Here is a 12,683-nt window from a genome sequence, read left to right on the forward strand (position 1 = left end):
TTGTTGTTTTGTTTGTTTAATTGGTTGGTTGAGTTTTTTGTTGTGTGTGTGTTGTGTTTGTTTATGTTTTGTGACATGTTTTTGCTATACAACCCTGGCTGCCCTAGAAATTACTACAGGGACCAGGCTGGCCTCAAGTTCACTAAACCCCACCTGCCTGTTCCTCTAGAGTGCTGCTTTTAAAGTCCTAAGTCACCATGTTTATTTATGTTATATTTTTTAGCAAGAAAGAGTTCATCTTTTTTTCAAATATTCTGTTTAGTTACTGCTACCCAGAAAGACTATAGAATTGTGATCACTCACTTTTATATCTTTTACTCTACTAGGATTGAGTGAGTCATAATGTCCTGAGTGTAATAGTCTTCATTCAATGTAAGCAAATTGCATGAATATTAAAAGGCTGCTGTCATCAAGTAATCACTGTGTCTCATACAATAATGTGTCACCTGGAATTTCTGTGAGAAATATATGAAGCTGCACTCATGCACAACACATTTTTACTCAGTAACAATGATCCACAATTTTAAAGTTTTACAATTAAATATCACACAGCCTCCAGAAACAGGAGAGATGGCCTTAATTGTATTGGTGCATGTAACCACAGTGATCTCAACTTTAAGGGACAGTGCTCTTAAAACTGCAGCTCTGATTTATTGGACACTCAGTCACTGTTAACGTGTTAGCTAAATTAACTAACTTAATACCCACAACAAACCTATGAGATACAAACCATTATCATATTTAGCTTAAGATGTAAAGCTGGAAACAGAGGTCATGTGTCTATTATTAACTAACATCGTATTAATCTGATAAAAATCTCTACTAAAAGACTTCTGTTAAAACACTCATGGGAAACTGTTGATGCAATTATTCCACATGAGAGAACTAAAAATCCCCTTTCCTTTGTGTGGGGTAAACCTTACCTGCTTAGGGTAAGTAATGCCCTGTTTCCTAGTACCATATTTCAAATGTTCTCTCTGTTTGAGCATGCAATGCTTTCTGGTGGTCCTCTATTTTTATGGTATTAACACAAGATCATTCCAGATTTAGAACATAAATTACACAGCTTCTGCCCAACTTCTGTCTTCTGATGCAGCTAATATTTTCTAAATCCTCTACAAATGTGGACTTGATCTTTGCTTTGAACCAAAAGTTATCAAAAGTGTTTTTAAGTTTCATGCCGGATTTAAACAGAAATCAATTAACAAAAGCTCAAATGTGTAACGAGTCGTTCCGTTATTAGCGCCATTGCTAATAGAGGCTACTTAAAAGCACTAGGAACGGGAAGTATTGACTAACATTCTCTAGAAAGTGCGAAGGCTAGAAAATCTTTAATTGTTGTAGTTATGCCAGTTATCTGCTTATATTGTTGAAAGATTTGCATATGCATAAATTTTTATGTCATGTGTTGGATGAAGCATCAAACCTTGCTTTCAAAAGCATGTTGTAGCACCATGCTTATTAATTCAAGCTGAGTAGGACAATGTCACATCTTGTCACTGGATGGTGGGTACCCAGTGGCGGGTACCCAGGCCACCAATGTATCCTTCCTGACATCTGGCTTCCTGCCTTATGCTCTCCACTTCTAACTTTGCTTTCTCCTTCCAGTTGTGTTCTTTTCTGTTGTACATTCATTTCCTTATTTTTAAACTTTTCTGCACTAATATTTTCTAAATATTACATAAATAAAATGCAATCTCATTCTGTGAGTGAGGAAACTAGCTAGAGGTCCTTTTTTCTCTTTTGTTCATAATCTTACTTTCTCATAAAGCTAGTATTTCATGTGTGTCTTTAGAACAGTTTTTGAAATGCTGTTTATTTTTTAAACTCAGCAAACCAATTTGTGTGTGTGTGTGTGTGTGTGTGTGTGTGTGTGTTAGATAGGCATATATGTCTTCATGTGGGTATATGTATAGATGCATGTGTGTCTGCGTAGGTATGTATGCAGAAGCCAGAGGTTAACATTAGGCATCTTTCTGGCCACTCTGCCTTATGTGCTTGAAACAGAACTTGGATTCAGAACTCACCAATTTGGCTAAGTCTAGTCAGACAAATTGCTCTTGGTCCCCCAGACTCTGCCTCTTGTGTACTGAGCTTCTAGGCAGGCCAGCACACCTGCCTGGCTTTAGATGAGTGCTGGAGGCCTGAACTCTGGACCCTATACTTTACCTGCTAAGTCATCGCCTCTGCACAAAAGACACTGTTTAGTCAGAGTTGCACTCCACTGCCATTACTTCCTGTCACAATTCTTTGCTGTGATCTATTTTAAGCACCCTCTTCTGGTTTCTACATGAAGTTCCCTCCCAAAAAGCTCACCTGTTAAAGGCAGGCTTCCTAGATTGTGGTCCTATCAAGAGAATCAAGTTGGGAAGAGGAATTGGTCTTATTAGTGAATTAATTAATTGGCAATATATAGCTCAGTGAGTTATCTGGAGTTGGGATCTAGTTGGAGTAAGTTGTTAGGATTGTGCTTTAAATGATTTCTTGCAGCCCTAGGTTCCCCCTCCCTAGTTTCCTCTATTTCTGTAAAATCTCTATCATCTACATATCTACCTACCTATTTATTTATTATCTATCCATCTATCATCTATCTTTCTATCTATACATCTATCTAGTGTGTGTGTGTGTGTGTGTGTGTGTGTATGTATGTGTGTGTGTCACTATCTTTCTTTCTCTCTGGTCTGTCTCTGCCCCTCTCTCTCTCTCTCTCTCTCTCTCTCTCTCTCTCTCTCTCTCTCTCTCTCTCCTCCTCTCCCCCTCTTATCCATGATTAAGAATCTCTTCTTCTCTATAGTATGCCCTGCCCATGACAGGCTCAAGTAATGGAACCCAAATGACCTGGACCAAAGCCTGTTTAGCCAAGTTAAAATTCTCCTCTTTTATTTACTTTTCCAAGGTAATTTGTCACAGTGATGGAAAAGCTGACTACAGAATATAGAAAAAAAGAATAGCTAACATTTGTTGATCAATTGAAATACACCAACTGCTATTCTAAGAACTTTGAAACAATTACCTAACCAATCCTTTATAATAACCTTTGAGATAGAAAAAGGTTTATTTCCTGGTAGTAGATGAGAATACCAAGAAACAGTGTTGTTATGTCTCCTGAAAAACATCACACAGAAAAAAAAAGATAAAATAGCAGAGCAACACCACAGGTCCAGATGTGAGTGCCCACACTCCCCTCTGCCATTAAGCCTCCTCCTACAGGCTTTTTGTAACCAATTCCATTACAATTTGATTTTTTTCCATTTAATGTTCCTTTTTTTTAAATTTCCTAGTCACATTTTCTTTCATCATTTCTGTCTATTCAACTTCTCCATTTAATTTTTTGACCATCTGAAGTGTACTTAATTTGAAATTTTATGACTTTATTTTCTCTGCCTCTAACCAGCCCTCCTTTATTTTAGGCTCACTAGGTAAGTATTCTATGTTGATTTTTTAAAGAAATATGAAGTGTTGTTATTTTTTAAGATCTCCATGCCTTCCTTCGCAGTTTCTCCCTTTCCCCTCCCTTCACCTGTCCTCTCTCTCCTCTCCGCTCACTGCACACATGCCCTCACTGTCTGCAGCACTAACTACCCTCAAGGGGGAGAGACTTCCAGTGAGAGCCCACAGTAACTCATCAGAAGATATGTTTAAAAAGGGAGAAAGATCTTCTCACAGTCCACACAAATATTTGCTCTAAGCAAGAAGCAGTAAGAGTCACAGTGAATTGCATGGTGAGCCTACAGAAAAAAAGGGAAACATGAATGCTAGTTATTTGGTTTTTAGATGTATAGTTAGAATTCCCTTTTCTTCAAAAAAAATGTGATTGAAGAAATTTACGACAATCCCATATGCAACAGGTAGTCTATGGAACCTGATTTTTCTACTTGTTTCCCCTTAAGTTCAATATCTACATAAGGGTTAGGCCTTGGGATTCCCGTCCAAATCCTTCTGTGAGTCACACTCTGAGTGTGAGTGGGCTTGCTCTGCATGAGTGTCTCTGCAATGCAGAGACTGTGCAATGCAGTGACACTGTGGTCTTGCTGGCATCCCAAGTACTAACCTCTCGGTTTTGATTCGCATCTTTCTCCATAGCTGTCTTAGTGTATTTACGTTGGTTATCTCCTCTCAGTACCTTCAGTGCATTGTGAATACGATATACCCACAGGTCTGCACAAACCTCAGATAGATGCATCATCTTAGAAGCTCTGACCTGCAGCATGACGTCACCACAGAGCTGAGTACCCCCCACCACACTTCTGTTTTAAACCTGCATAAATTATTTCCTAAAATTTCACAACTGAAACTACAGTCAAAGCAAAATGAACAAGCATAAAACCCTCCCCTGTATGTACTAGGAATTAAGCAAATGTTAGTGGAAGTATCAACTTTTACTTGAATCATCTGAACTGAAGAGGCCGGATGTCTGGACTTACGGCTCTGGCTGTGTGACACAAGTTTCACATTTTCATAGGAGGCCACAGACTTTTTTACAGAGCAGGAAAATGGTTCTCCTGAAGAAAAACTGAGAGTGCTTGCTTTATAAAGCAAATGTTGAAGCAAATGTTCATCTTTTACTATTCTCCCACAGGAGTTTTACAAGATGAGAATCTGGCATTTACTAATAGGTCATCTGAGGGCCGGTGGCTGTGGGAACCCAGACTCTATGTCTGCATTTTATCTTTACCATATGATTTTGCTATGAGTGTTTAAGCCTTGTAAAGTATAATATATCATGAATATTTAATAATTGCATTTTTAAAATGATATAAATTAAATCACCTGTCTGTTTTGAGGCTACATTATCAATAAAGATGCATTTAATTCTTCATTAGGGACTTTAAGTATATTTGTTGTTTGACCTTTCCTTTAGTTGTGTGTGTGGGCATATGTGAGTACATGTGTGTGCGTGCCTGTGCGGTGTGTGTGTGTGTGTGTGTGTGTGTGTGTGTGTGTGTGTGTGTGTGAATGCCATGAATGATTTCAACTGTATATATGAATTTTTAATATGTACTTGAAGTTTATCTTTTGTCTTCTTAGTTGAATACCTTTAATGCTTTAATGCATGGGTGATTCAGCATTTCGACGATTTTTAAAAGAAGATACTTATTAAAGAGCTCCAAAATCAGCTAAATCTAGACGAAAGCATTCCTACTAAGCCAGGAAACTCAGTCAAGCCTGGGAGGATGAAGCAAGGAAGTCTAAGACTGTTGTCACGAGTGCCTAACCGGCAAGTCTGTGAACTTTGTGCTGCAGGCAATGCAACCCAAGAGGGCATGACTCCTGACCTCAGGTGACTTTAGCAAAAACTGCAATGCATGGGTATACAGAGGAGCTTAAAGAGACCTAGGAAAGGAGACAGCGGTGTCCAGATACCAGCACATGCCTTAGGATAAGAAGAGAGACTGACTGCTGACTTTGCTACTTAGTGTTTTAACCTCTCTTGGGCTAAACTTCATCTTTTAAACAGTTGGAGGGAACATATGTATAGCATATGTGGTCTTTATATCTTCTATAGGCCCCATTGGTCATGGAGCCCAGATACCCCCAACAACGTCTCACAAAAACCTAACACATGCCCCTTAGGCCTTTAGAGGCATTCTTCCTACTTCCAGGATGCTCTGGTCCTTGGTTATCTGTGTGGATAGTTGCTTCTCTGCCTCAGGCTTTGGCTCAATAGTACCACTGAGACCCACATCACATCCCTGGGCCTTGGTTTCAGGGCTGACAAGCAAAGCAAGCAGAAGAACACTTTGACTTCTCGTATGCAGACTGCCTCAGATTTAATATAACACCAAAAAATGAAGAATATCCCACAATGACAAAATATTATCAAATCTCTATTACAGATAATAAGAATTTGTACAAGATCCTTAAATAAATATAGTCAGTGTGATGAGTAAATGAGGAAACATTGAGAATGGAGCAGCTATCCACAAAGAGACACCAAAATAATAATAAAACCTCAGAGAATCAAAAGCAAAAGTCAGGTAAAATATTTGAAAGTCGCCATCTTCTCAAAGCATGGCTTTGACCAGCCACTCAGGAACAGCTTATGGTAGCCCGGAACATATATTTGGAGAAGATGCTTTAGGCACTGGGAAGGTCATGTTGTCTTTAGATAGCTCAGGCCTTACACCTCGCACAAAATGCTATTTGTCTTTAAATATATACTGTATATATGTTATATGTAATATACTATGTATGTATTATATACATACAAAGTTAAGCTCAACCTATTTTTAAGATTTTCCCTTGAGTACGTTTCATACTTGAGGAGCCTCTATTATAATATTTTTTGGATGGTGACAAGAACCTTGGGCACACAATCTGTCTCTGTTTGGCCTCTACAAGCTGTTTCCATTCCTGAGGCAGCTTGATTGTCATAACTCTCAACATAATGGATGAGGAAACTAAAAGCAGACGAATAAAAACCATTGTGATATAGGATTTGATTTTCTGATCTGTAAGCAGTAATCACCCATTACCATGTGTTAACAATTGCAAATTCATCTCTCTTTCACCAATTTCTTCATATTCACCACTTCATGGAGTAACAACAGATGTAAAAGTAAAGTGAAAATACATATATTTTGTGTACTCAGTTCAGTTATCACATTTTGTTTCCTCATTTTTCTTGATGCTTCCCCTTTTAGTTTTAGTACATGAGTCTATACTGACATCTCAAATCCCTTTATGGAAGTTTAATTCAATGATCTATTTGAATCCTAAACTAGATAATAATTCATACTTTGTCAAAAACATAGAAATAAAACATATAAAAGAAGGCCTCATCCCTACAATATGATACAACGTGCAGCACTATATCAACTGGTATATTCTCATAGGAAGCATGGTACCATCTGAACACTGATCCGGGAGCCTGTGTGGCTTTCATGGAAGTCATGTCAAAACATACCACCTTCTATATGAGAACAAAATGACACCAGCTTAGTTATGTCCCCAAAACTTTCATGATATTGCACTTTAAAAACACCATATCTGAGGCATCTTATGAACTCTGTTTCTGCAGTGTCTGCTTTATCCCTCAGTGGTGTGGCCAGAGCACTTGAAAATCATCCACCAACACAGTCTCCAACAGCACTGCACCTACTGTGTTCCATTTTAGCATCAGTCTCTGTTCAAGAAGAACAGGTTGACCCATTGGCAGCCTCTTGCGGGATCCACAGCAGGTGGTACCCACCCCCACACTCTCAGTTCATCCTGTTCAGATACAGTCTCCCTTGCAGCATCAGGAAAAAACACAAGGTTAGAGGGGTCAGAGCAGACAAGGATAATAAGCTCATAACTTTGACAAAATTGTCAAATTGGTGGAATAAAAATGTATAGTCTTTATGGGCCACTGTGAAGCAGAAATTTAACTTTGGGACTTAAAAGAAGTAAACGTGATGGAGAGAAATTGGTATCTAATGATAGGCTTTCAGTTTTTTAATCTCTTTGTTTCTGAAGATTTCAAACACCCCACCTTTTAAATTCTTTGGGAAGTGCATGTTCCAATATAGCATTTATTCTAGTTTTTGAGATAATTATGTATTTGTGCCAAATAATTGCTTTCCCTTCAATATGAGCTAATAACTTGCTTCTGGTAAACAGGATGAGGTAGGATTGTGGTGGGATGGCAGTTCTGTAATCGGATGACAGAAAATCCTGACTCGGATGGAACTTGCTCTCATGCCCTTTTATTGGTGTGTGGGTTCACGTGTTTTGAAGAAGCAAGCTGAGGGGCAGGTGAGTTACAGACGATCTTCTGTATAGAAGGTGAAGAGCTTTCAGCCACCAGAAAGGAAGGAATGAAGACACCGGATCTAACAATGGTACAAGGCACAGGGTAATACCAACAACTCCTGGATGCCCCTGCAGACAGATGCACCACCATTCTAGCTGTAGGATGAGTCTCTCAATGCCTGACTCACACCTACATTTCAGTATTGTATTGATCCTGGCATGGAGTAGCCAGTCAGAACTGTGCTATCCTTGTGCCCTGTAAGTTCTAAGATACGTGTGAGAGCTAAGAATGGGACCCAGCAGCCATAGAGCAATGGGTAGCTATCCTCTTATGCTATGTGTAAGTTATATGAGAGGACGTGTGTCTCTAGCAGTTACATAGGAAATGCTTTGCTATGGAATAAGGAAGGACCAGCAAGATAAGCAGCATGGAGAAAAGATGAAATCTGAGTAACGTATTAAATAGCCTTAAAAAATCCTTGAACACGCAAAAGCATGAATTCCCTCCTGGGATGCCTTTGCTTTCACCACTAACCATGAAAAAGGCATTTTTTAACTCTTTAAAGCATAATAATAGCTTAACTTCACTGAACAGTTAAGTGCTTTAAAAACTTTCTGGAAAATGTGTAGGTAGAAAGTAACTTACAAAGATGAGAAATTCTGCCCAAAATCCCTGGAGTATTGAGAGAATGAGAAACTGGATAGGAAAAAGATGAACCAAAACTCATGGAAATTCAGGTGTGTGTGTGTGTGTGTGTGTGTGTGTGTGTGTGTGTGTGTGTGTGTGTGTGTGTGTGTTTCTTCAGAGTCAGAAATTGACCCACAATAGCCTGAAGATAAATTCTTCATAGTTAGGGACATTTTGATGGAAGGAAAATTTGTCAAAAGACAGAATGACCATGACAAAGTGGAAATAACACCTCTGAAATGATTAGACAAAGCAAAGGTTTATAAGCAAATCCTAAATTGTATTCCAAGCCCTTGACACCGAGACCTCAGTACTGTCCTGCTCTAATCCATCTCATACTACACAGCCAAGAACTGAAGCCCAGTTCAGCTACTGCTCTAGAGCATGAAGTGAATAGGTGCAGAACAAGGGTTGCTTTTATGTCCATTTCTTTTGTAAATCATCAGTGCTGCATCCTAAAAACACTGATCATTGAGAGCATACAGGAAGAGCATGAGGTTGGACATAAGGAGCTTTTATCGTTCTCCACCCAGCCTACATCCGACCTTGCCGCCATAGCAAGTTTTCCTTAAAAGTCAAGCCTTTCATCAGAAGGAGCCCTGCCTCCTCAGAGCAGCTTCAGTCAGAAGCACTAATACCTAAGTGCTTACGACTAGCTCATTTGACAAAGGAGTGCCAGTTCTGCCTGGCAGGACCCGTGACATGTTGGTTGTTTACGAAACAGTTTCGGTGTCACCCGATTGCATCCCTACAGGCCCCAGAACACCTGCCACTGAGGTCATTCCCTGGTGACCACTTCTCTATCTTCACAGGCCTTCTGCAGCTCCTGATCGGACATTATCATACTTCTACAACTGCAAAACCTTTCCCAGATATTTTTGAGAGTATAATTACGTCGTTTCTCCCTTTCCTGTCCTTCCTCCAAACCCTCCCATGTATCTGCCCCTCAACCCTTCCTCAAACTCATGACCCCCTTTTCTTTCATTGTTGTGATGCATATATACATTGCTAGATGCATCAATACAACCGGTTCATCCTGTACCACGTGCTTCGCGTGCAGATGATTCCATGGCTGACTATTTGGCATCGGGTAATCAATGATGGGGAGGATAGTTATTGTTTATCTCTGCATTCCTTGGTTGCCTGTGGCTCCCCAGTTCTTTGTCTGGGCCCAGACCTTATCAATATAAATAATCTTTAATTTTATGTCTGGGAGTCATTATCTGTCATCAGTAAAAGGGCCTCCCTCCTAAATGTCTCAGCCAGTGTGCCTTCCCTCCCACAAATCCACTACATTTGAAAACAAAGACACTGTTTCTCCCACTCTCTTCTCCATAATCAGAAATAAAATCAGATTGCCTAGCCACCCTGGAACTCAAATGCTCAAATTTTGGTCTCTTATATTGTCCCTACCACAGAAGTCCCTTCTGATAATCTCTGCTGTAGTTTGAACATATGTGTACCTATAAAATACCTAATACTAATACATACATATATATATACATATATATATACATGTATGTATACATGTATATATATATTCTACCTATTGTATCTTTGCCAAAATTTGTTATATCTGTACTTAGACATATATATATATATATAACATATCTAAATATATTTTAAGTTTATTACATATATGTATATATAGATATATGTCTAAATATAGATACATATATCTCTAAATATATACATGTGTAATACCAAATAAAATATTTTTATTTATGTATATACATACATGACTAAAATTTTGGCAAAGATACCACAATAGGCAGAAGGTAGGAAGATAAAACTGGAGCAACAATGTCCCAAGTCCACAACATTGTCGAGAAAAGGATTGAAATGTTAAAAGGCACTTTCTAATCATTCGAACATTCCCGTGAGAAACTCAGTAGCCATCTGTACAATGATAACAAAAGAATTCTATTAGAAAGATGAAATAGATAAAAGGGAGGTGTTATTATGTGAAGAAAAGAAAAAGGAGGAAAAAGAAATGCAGATTTAAAAAACACTGGGATATTTAGATGATAGAGTCCCACATCTTAATTGGAGTCTCTTTTTAAAAATCAAATGAATGATGAGTTATTTAATTAATTACAATATATGGAATATAATTCATACAGCCCATTTAACCACACTCATATCCTTGATTTTTCCATCTCGTATAAGTCACTGGTGTTCTGAGTTTAGCCTGCAACTCTCAAACCCTTTCTCTAAAATGTTTTCTCATTCTGGTTGCCCAAAGCCTATTTGTGCGTCTATGGCAAGTTCATTAAACAAAAGGGCAACAAGACTCCCTTCATCCCTTACTAAAATTCCTAAAAACGTACTGAAAGGTCATCCTGTGACATCACTGTTGTCTTTTCAAAAGTGCAGTTTTTCAAATAGATTTGCCAATTGGCTGTTTCCCTGACCTGGGCAGTGACCCCATGCCTCTGAGTCTCTCTTTCTTCCTCTGTAATAGAAAATAATTAAAGTAAGCCTGGGTTTTAAGCAATCCTCTGCCTAGATGCTCATATGTATTCGCTGCATGTCAGCTCCTCTTCCTCTGCCCAAACTAGTCAGTGTTTACTTTCATCACCAAATTTACAGAGTATACTTTTTAAAATTCATTTGTGAGGTCCAGGCTAGCAAGGCTCATACAACCCTCTGCTTCTCCTCCATCTGTCTGCCAACTGACATTCTTTGTTGCTAATCTAAGCCCAAGCCATATGTCCTCCGTATGGGAGCCTCCTTCCTGCCCAGGTGGGGAAGCAGACACAATGATCTAATAAGTCTTTGCTGTCTCGCTAGGGCAAGGCTTGGGAAAAGTTCCAAAGTCGAGCGCTTCTGATGAGACAACACAAGCTTGGGTGACTATGTTCTTCATCAATTTTTTTTCTTACTTTCTTTTTTCCTCCCCAGATCCCCAAACTATGTTTCAATCCTGTCATTACCTGTTTCCTTGTCTCTGTTTAGTCTAGCAGACAGGTCGAGACTCTGAGAAAAGATTTCAGCATGGGTTGTCTGTGTGGTGTCAGGGACAGTGGAGATGAAAAGCACGAATTAAGAGCTGCAGGGCCAAATCAAGAGGCTCCAAATGCCAAAGCTATAGCCCACAGCCAAAGGAAACATGCCACATTGTAAAGAGGAATGTGCAGGGTCCTCAGAGACCTGGTGCCACCGGGTGGCTGGTTCAGTGATACCAGTGGACCCAAAACCCAGTGTATGGATGAGCAAACATATAAAAAGAGGAAAAAGAAAGGGGAGAAAGGAAGAAGAATGATGGAAACATGAAGTGAAAAAGAATGGCCAAAGGAAGCAGAGTTTTAATCCGGAAGGCATAAAAAAGAGAGAGGAACAAATTGAGGTGCGTGCATTGCTGAGGCAAGCTCTTCTCTGCCGGGTCATGAATAGTGCGATCTTGAGCATTCAAGTGACAATGTCAGGTTCTGAGGGAGACCTTTGAGGTACTCTTGCTGATTTGACAATTGCGTAAAAGAAAAGTCAGGCTTTCGCTCTCTACCTTCTTAATACTACAGGTTTTGTTTTGCTTATTTGGTTGGATTTTTGTTGTTGTTGTTTTTGTTTTGTGGGTTTTGTTGTTGTTGTTTTGCGTTTTTTGGTTGGTTGGTTGGTTGGATGGGTTTTTGTTTTTGTTTTGTGGGCTTGTTGGTTTTTTTGTTTTGTTTTTTGTTGTTTGTTTGGTGCTTTTTAGATACTGAAAGATTTATGCTTAAATAGCCCCCATAGAGTTAATCAATAACTAAATTCAGGGATAAAATGGTACATATTTACAGTCAAACTCATTAATATCAAAGTGTAGGTCTGAGTAACTAAGTTAGTCTTGTGTTTTATTTAGCTGTCTTCCACTTTTCAAACTTTTAACTCCAGCTCAAATACCTGACACTGGGAAACTACGCAAAATCTCTGAAGCACAATTTTCACATCCACACCATAGCAGTTAAAACCTCTGCCAGACAGTTGTGTCATGGATGCGTAATCCTAAAGGCATTTTTACAAAGCCTTTTACTTCTGCTAAGGAGTTACACACAGTTTATTAGCATCCAGGACAAGCATGGGTTTATGCCTTTAATTGGCCCCCGAAAAGAAACTATCAGGCCTTGACTTTAAACCATGTGGTCTGACTCGAGGAAAATGATACATATCACCATTTGGAGCTCTATGTTAACTGGTCACCCTACCATGCTTGTTGCGCTCCTTAGGATCTCTTCATGAAGAAGACAGGGAACCACGGTGAGTGAGCATCTCAGATAAAGAC

The 12,683-nt window shown here is 39.1% G+C and overlaps 1 long non-coding RNA gene across 2 annotated transcripts in view; it reads right to left on the reverse strand.

Annotated features, from left to right (window-relative positions):
- LOC311596894 overlaps positions 1-12,683 on the reverse strand; it is a 170,136-nt gene that overhangs the window by 22,377 nt on the left and 135,076 nt on the right. The window lies entirely within an intron of this gene.

This window comes from Acomys minous (assembly GCF_964271855.1).
Source record: "Acomys minous genome assembly, chromosome: 4".
In the NCBI taxonomy this organism is placed as follows: Eukaryota; Metazoa; Chordata; class Mammalia; order Rodentia; family Muridae; genus Acomys; species Acomys minous.